Source organism: Vigna unguiculata, chromosome 11 (assembly GCF_037176805.1).
Source record: "Vigna unguiculata cultivar grain cowpea cultivar isolate G323 ecotype 2 chromosome 11, ASM3717680v1, whole genome shotgun sequence".
Classification (NCBI taxonomy): Eukaryota; Viridiplantae; Streptophyta; class Magnoliopsida; order Fabales; family Fabaceae; genus Vigna; species Vigna unguiculata.
The window spans coordinates 9,524,664-9,532,983 of record NC_140802.1 but is presented as its reverse complement, the minus strand read 5'-3'; the positions used below and the strand labels follow the sequence as shown (position 1 = coordinate 9,532,983).

The 8,320-nt window shown below is 40.3% G+C and overlaps 1 pseudogene; it reads left to right on the top strand.

The window, feature by feature from the left end:
- The first annotated feature begins 1,378 nt into the window (after positions 1-1,378).
- Positions 1,379-2,261, top strand: LOC146880971 (protection of telomeres protein 1b-like; annotated as a pseudogene).
- The last annotated feature ends 6,059 nt before the right edge of the window (positions 2,262-8,320 follow it).

The following is an 8,320-nucleotide window of genomic DNA, read 5'->3' as shown; positions in this document are numbered from 1 at the left end:
CCTCGATCTTCCGCCTAAGGCGAGAGTTCTCTTGTCGCAGCGCCTCCATCTCATCCGTGCTGCATTTCTTCAGGTCTGTCAACTCTTGTTGCATCTTCGCTTGGCCGTCCAGGATGGCGGCGAGGTCAAGGGTGATGCCAGCAGGTCCAAAGGGACCAGCATCCGCCTGCTTGTTCACTCCAGCTTTGCTGCAGGTGGAAACCATCTTTAGAGAAAAATGGGTACTAAAGGTGTTCGTCTCGTGCGCCACGGTGGATGCCAATTGTTCCTGCAGAGAACAAATAAGATGAGTTAGGCACAAGCGTCACCTTACTATGTAGTCCGTTATCTCCTCGGTGGGCTTCTTCCTGGTCTGTACATATCGGTTTGGACCGAGAAGGGGTTACCTGCAGAAGATACTCCGAAGCTCAAGTGAGTCAAAGCTCTCAAAAAGGTCAAATATGTGATTAATGAATGCGTACCTTTAATTACTGGGGTCCACGCGTATTTATAGAGCATTAATGATGTCTGATTATCCCATGGGCCAGGCCTTGACTTGGGCTCTAGCTTGGGATGTGAGTGGGCCTAGGCCCTAACCCAGGCCCTTAAGACCTATTGAACGCGGGGGCTTCCATTTTTATTAAGTCTTTAAGAGCCTTCTAATCCGTTTACCTCTCAACTTGTCGGATGTCGTCCTTGGCCGCACACTGTCCTAGATTGGCCGTTTTGTTGTTACTTTTGTTTTCGTTCAGTTATGAGTCTGATTTTATGCCGGCCCAAGTCACGTACTTGGGTTGTTTCCGGCATATATGTGAGGGTTGTCATTTATATGGTTACGTTGACTAGGTCCGGTACACCAGTCCCCCAACCTTTGCCGATATGATGTGTCGGTGAAGGATGATATGTATAGATGTGCTACTCGAGATCGGCTAGGTGTGATATAGGAAGTAACCGTTAATTTAAACATATGACATTTGGTTGGGTATTAGTATATTATCAAGCAAAGATAAACCATTAATTTTTCACAACCTCACTCTGGTAAAGGATCTTGCATTCCAGACTAATGTAAGTTTCTTCCTTCATCTCCCTCAATATAGGAAATTTATTAGAATATTCATGAAGCTGAAAGTTGACTAGACATTTTCTTATGAGCATCTTGCCTTTATGTGCAAGTTGAAATTTGGAAGAAAATTTATATAAGGGTCTAAGTCATCACCATCTTTGCTTTTTATACAAGGAAAATGAGGAACATTTTTTTTTAAAACAACAATTACTTCCCCATTATATGAGTTTACCGAAATACAATAAAGTTGAACTACATCCCCTACAACAACAACAAGGAGAAGACTTTCAGTATTCTCAGAAAAAAATGTTGACAGACAATCTAACATCCTGATCAATGACATTGTATAATGCGACTCCTACTACTGGGAAATATAGAATGCGGTTAACACTAAAGGATTCAACGACTAAAATTCATGCTTATGTAATTGCTAAGAATGGGGAGATCCTGTTTTACGGTTATCCTGTAGCTAAAAAGTTAAGAAGGAAAGCAAAATAAATTTCTTGGAGTACTAGAGAATTCAATGACTAAAATTCATGTTTATGTAATTACTAAAAATGGGGAGACCCCCTTTTATGGTTATCCTTGAAATGAAAAGTTAAGAAAGAAGCAAAATAAATTACTTAGAGTACGGTCATTTATCTTAGAATAATTGATGGCACACATCACGATGTCAGCATATTTGTCAACATTTTTCCTTAAAATACTAAAAGTCTTCCCCTTATTGATGTTATTAGAGATGTAGTTCAACTTTGTTATGTTTCGATAAATGCATATAATGGGGAAGTAAATATTGTTTTCAAAAGAAGTTGTTCATCATTTACCTTGTATAAAAAAGGCAAAGATAGTGATGAGTTGGACCCCTATCCAGTTTCTTCTGAATTTCAACACAAACATAAAGACAAGATGCTCATAGATAAGCTTGAGAAAATAACTCTTCAATTTCCAATTTCATGAAGATTCTGAAAATTTTCCTATGTTCAAAGAAATCAAGGAAGAAACTTACATTAATTTGGCATGCACGAGCCTTTACCACAGCGAGGTTTCATAAGATCAATGGTTTGTCTTTGTCAACGATGGTATTGATACTCAACCAAATATCATACGTTCAAACCTATAAGATGAACTTCAGTAGTGACTTCCTTTGTAAACAGAAATTTTATGTATTTTCCCAACTATTGGATCCATCTCGGGAATAACTTTTGAGAAAGATGTTTAAAAGATTCATTTCCATCTTTTAAGCATTGGTAAATGAATTACGATTATGAATATGTAGATTAAGTTGCATGTTGGACTGTAGCGTGGTGTTTTTTGTAACATCCCTAAGGAATATTACTGATATTAAATAAATAAAGTTTGAAATACAATAAATGCCGCATTTAATATAAACATTTTCCCAAAACATGGGAAAATTTAAAACTTTAATATATAAAGCCATAAAACCAGGAGTCCATAATTCGTAAAACTGAAATAAAAGTCAATAGCTCCCGCTAGGTTTACATATTATTCTCAAAGCTAAAATAATAAACATATAAAATATGTATATACAAAATATCATCTGCTAGCCCTCGCTCCGAGTCTAAGCATCTCCTGGTTCACCTGTCACATCATCTGCTCCCGGATAACAAGTCATCTGATCATCGGCACACACACACAGAGAAAGGGTGAGCTATGCCCAATATATATAAACAAACATGAATATAAATATGTTTCCCAACCCAAAATAACATAACTAAATTCTCATACTTTTCAAATCATCCAACCATGACCTCATAGTCCTTCATGAGTCATACACATGAACTAGATCTTGGGACTTCACTGTGCTTCCAAGAAACTAACTCATTTGTGGTCCAACCCTATGAGCTTATCCTGCTCATAGTCCTGCCCTACAAACTCCTCGTCTGTAGTAAATCATCCAAGTCTTCTCACTTGGACCCTGACACGCACGCAATCACCATACTATGGACTCCTCGCCCAATAGTAGCCGACGGGAACATAACAGTTCCTTACCCATCGTGCGCCCGACACATGCAATCACCATACTAAGGACTCCTCGCCCATTAGTAGCTGACGGGAACTCAACCAGTTCCATGCCCATCATGTGTCCAACCACAAAGCACATCCCAAACCCCTATTGGACTTAGTCCTTCAAGCCCAAACACCACACCACATGCACATACATCCTATCCTTAGGATGAACAGCCAAAACACACTCACAAGCACATAGAAACATATTAACTCACATAAAATGGCTTAAGCTAGGGACTTCTCGCCCAAGCTAAGCCCTCAGCCTCGCTTAGGCTAACCCACCTCTCCTGAGCGAGCTAAAAATAATGACCACATCACATTATCTCGCTTAGGCGAGATCCTCTCGCCTAGGCGAGTCACACCTTCGCCCAAAAAAAAAACACAGACCTCGCCTAGACGAAGTTTCGACAAAACAACACCACTGCACTTCGAAAACTCACACAGGTGAGTCACTCTCGCCTGGGCGAGAGTGTCCATCGCCTCAAAACCCAAAACCTCTCGCCTGGGCGAGATATCGCGCTCAAAATTCCCAAGTCACTTCGCGACCTCGCTTGGGCGAGTGTCTCTCGCCTGAGCGAGAGACCAAGTCGCTCAATTCGTCCAGAGTCGCCTAGGCAAGATACGTGTACCAGAACCAAACATGAGACTCTGCAACTCTCGCTTAGGCGAGATGGACTCGCTTGGACGAGACTTGCAGAGTTCCAACTCTGATTGCGCACACAATTCCCCCAACCTTGCCCAATTCGCATACCAACACATGCCAAAACAACATTCGATCATTACCCAACATAAAACAATGGCTAGCAAACATCAAACCTGTTATTTCATCCATTCCTATCACCCTAACTCGAGATTGAGTCATCCTTACCCAATTCCATACCAAAACCCTCAATGTACCCCATATACGCATAAAAGACTTTGCACCCCAAATGTCAAACCAACCAATTTACATCCACAGTACATAGGATACGAAAATGTACTTCATTCAGAATACATGTGAGAAAACCAATAAATCCAGAATTATAGCACACGCATCAACGAATTCACATGCACAAAGACAGCTCCCCTAACCTGGAATTAGTGATCAAAAATCGAAAAGATAGAGGCCTTGATTCGCAATCTCCCTCTTGGTTCAGCCCTTGCACACCCACAACTCCACTCACACTCTCAAATTCGTGCTTCTCTCTATAGCAGTCCACCACAATGCCAAAACCCTTCCCTCTACCTAAATTTTGGCTTTTATAGGTGCCTTTAAAATGGGTTTTAAAAATAAAACAGGATTGGCTTTAGTGTGGGCATAATGGCTATTCAAGTTCCTTAGTGGGTGATTTTTCAGCACCTAGTGGTTACCCTTCTTTTTTTCAGAGGAGTTCATCTTGTAATTAAAAAAGTTTATCTTATAGTAAGAAATCGGTGTCTTACTCCATTTTAAGGAACAAAACAAGAGAACATTAGCCTGACAAAGGGTTTAGCCATAAAATCGAATCCATAATTGATTTGAGATATTGATAAGGTGAATACCCATTTCTCGTCAATGCTAAACATAAAGGGTATAGGGACCTAAAAAAGATTATCTTTTCTTCCTATTTTTCTGCTAGGTTTTCTTTACCCCTTCACATTCATACCACAACTAATAGTTAGCAAAAATAAAGCTTATTCTTTGCCCATCAAGGTTTGAACCCGTGACCTTCCACTCATAAGGCCAAAACACAACCACTATGCTGAACCAAATTTGGTGAGACCCTCCAATCAAAAATAGTTTATATCATCAATTCCATACTCATACATATTATTAAAATTAATAATAAAACAACAACAAATAATTGGCATACATAGGACTCAAACCCAAGTCCTCTCACACAATCAAAGTACTGTCAACCATTTGAGCTAGTACTTTTCCACATCACAACAACCAATAATTAATTCCATAAAGGCTCTTTCTACTCGCATTTATAAATTAATTACTTTTTTAATTAATTAATGTCACGGGTCTTACATTTTTACCCTTAGTACAAAACTTTGATATATATAATATGATAGGATGTCTTTAACCTCGGGAGGAATGTCTTGTTTTAGTTTCCCTGAGTCTTCACCTATAACAATGAATCATCATGATCATTTTACACTTGTTACTTATATGAGTGTCATCACTCATTCAAAGGTGATGTATATATTCAACTATGTTATTCGGGTGGTAGCAGCAATGACATGCTAAGCTGAGAGTCTATACTAAAGACTTAAAGGTATATATTAAGTTGATCTTTGTAAGACCCGGGAAAATTAAATAGTTATTTAATTAATTATATAAATAGGATGGGTAATGAGAACATTTAAAGTAATAAATGTGAAGAACTATGACGTGGAAAAGTACTAGCTCAAGTGGTTGAGAGTGCTTTAATTGTGTGTGAGGACTTGGGTTTGAGTCCTATGTGTGCCACTTGGGTGTTATTTAAATTATGCGTTTTGTGTGTTTATATATTGAATGCGCGGTTTGATGATAAATTCTTAGAATTGTAGGACTTATCATGAAATAAGGATTGGTTGAATGGTTTGGTCTTGGTTGGGTATGTGCATGAGTGTGGGTTCAAACCTTGGTGAGAACTAAATAATTTCTTTTTACCAAATTTTATTTTTGCATGGAATTTGAAAGGGGCAGCTTAACCTAGTTGTCTAAGGGGCTGAAAAATCAGATGGATGATCCACTCAATAGCTATTAAACCCCATTTAAAGTAATTTTCGTTTTGGAAAGTGAATGAGTGAATAGATTACTCATAAGACAAGAGAAAGAGTGAATTAGTGAAAGGAGAGGTGTTGTGGTACGTGGGAGACTTGGACAGAAGGTTTTGTGGATTTGGGACTGAAAGCAGAGGGAAAGTAAGGAGAAGAAACTAGCGTGGGAGTGTGAGCAAGGGCAAGGAGATTTTGATTGGAGCACACTCACACTGATTCGTAATTTGAAGCAAATTCCAGGTTAGGGGAGTTGCTTTCTTGTCTTTTGTGCTTGTAATCGAATTACTGCGTTGTGCCTTGAATTATAACACGACCTCTGCACTGTTTTATGCACTGTTGCATTGAAGTTTCTGGATTTTTCCAGAAACCGCCTGGCGGTTCATCCCCTACCGCCAGGCGACACATCAAGTTGTTGTGTTGTTCTTGTTTTGGTATGAACCGCCTGGCGGTGATGAGTTTCTGCCCGGCGGTGCGACACTTTCGCGTTCGGTTTGATGGGTTCACTGCTGTTTTGCATGGATGTAATGAGTTGTCGAGTTCTGATTAATTTTATATAATTGTGTGATCGATTTATGGTCTTGGATTGGTTGAGGGATGTTGGGGATCATACTAAAATTTTCATATATGGGAAGGTCGGGTTGAAACCAATGGGTTATTGTGAACCTTGGGTTGTTAGGGTTAATTAAGAAATAATTTAAATTATGATATGCATAAAGTATATTGGTTATAGGGATGCGTATTGAAAATGTTGCAATTGGTGAGGTGACGATTATTGGGAAAGAAGAGAAGAGAGTTGGGATCGTGGAGTATGCAGAAAAATGGGGTAAAGGGGTCTGCGTCTGATATGCCGCCTGGCGGCCTTCATGCTGGCCGCTAGGCGATGCGGTGTGGCAACCCAGGTTAGCTGTTGCACTGTGGTAAGGCGAGAGAAGGATAGGAAGTGAAATACACCCGTATACAAATAGTGAATAGAAGGGAGCGGTGAGATTGTAATTGTTGATGTTCGATAAGAGATGAAAATGTTGATGGGGATATAGAATTCGATATAAATAAATGGTGTGGGAGAGGTAATCATAATTTGTAAGTAAATATAAGGCTTGCGTTTTGGTATGCTAGTTAAGGATAAGTGAGGGATGTGAGAATGCACTAAGAGGGGTTATGCATGGGAATTAGGGTGGAAGGCATGCATTGGTTAGTTTAGCATGGTAGAATCGGTGGTATGAAGTAAGGAAATGGATTACTAGCTAATTTCGTGGGATGTATGGAGATGCACCGTTATGACAATGTTCTTGTTACTTGAAAAGAGTTGAATAAGATGGATTTATCATGGTAGTGTATAGATACTTGATTAATCATGTTTGGGGTAGACTAACCACAGGGAGGAGTCTCTATTGGTCCATAAGAGTGAGTATATAACCAATTAGACTAGTTGAGGTGCTAAAACCAGTGAAGTACTGTTCTAGTATAGTGCCTGGCGGGCTAACGAAACCGCCAGGCGATAGGCTTAGCGTGAGAGAATACTACACCGAGGGGCGCCTGACGGCACGGTGTGCTCCGCCAGGCGGTGACGAGAAAACAATGGGTCTGGGAGAATGTTGGCGCCTGGCGGTGAGTGAATACCGCCAGGCGGTCTGGAACAGTTTAGCCTGGCGGCATGTGGGCCGCGCCAGGCAGAAATGATGTTGTTCTTTGCTTTCTGGTGTGTTGTTTTAACTGACAATGATGCTTTGCTTGGATCGGGAGATGCTGTGCCATGAGCGGGTAGGTTCATGGATGGTGTTTGACATGTGATGATATGAACGGGGAGGTTCATATCCAGTTACTCTCACGTGGGGATACGAGCGAGGTAGGTTCGTATGTTCCATGCTCACGTTGAGAGATGCCACGTGCGGGGAGGTACGGGGGCTGGTGGATCACATGTGTTGGAGTACGGGCGGGCAGGTCCGTAGAGTAGGACTACGAGCGGGGAGGTTCGTAGAGCAGGACTACGAGCGGGGAGGTTCGTAGAGGTAGGACCACGAGCGGCAGGTTCGTGTGAGCATCAGGTTCCTGAGTTCAAGGCTAACTAATTGTATGATTTGAAGACTGCTAAGTCTTGGGGTTAGGGTCTTGGCCAAGAATTTTATATAATGAATAAGATGGGTGTATGATTTATCTCATTTTTTTTATGCTTGTTATTTTATTTTTCTCAGCTCACCCTTTTTGTTTGTGTTTGGCGATGATCGTGTAATTCGTTACACGGGAGCAGATGTTGATACAGGTGGTGCTGAGGATGTTCAAATGGCGGAGTGAGGGCTAGCATGGGATTAGAGCTAGGGTTTTGCTCATATGTATTTTATGTTTTAAATACAAATTTTGGGAACTTGTAACATTTTATGAATTTAATTATGAGTTTTGGCGCGCTATTTTAATAAATTGAGATTTTCCCGCGTTAGGATTTTTATAAGGATGACTATTAATATAATTTTTTCTTTTATTATTTATTTTTAAGTAATATTCCCTAGAGATGTTACAATCTTC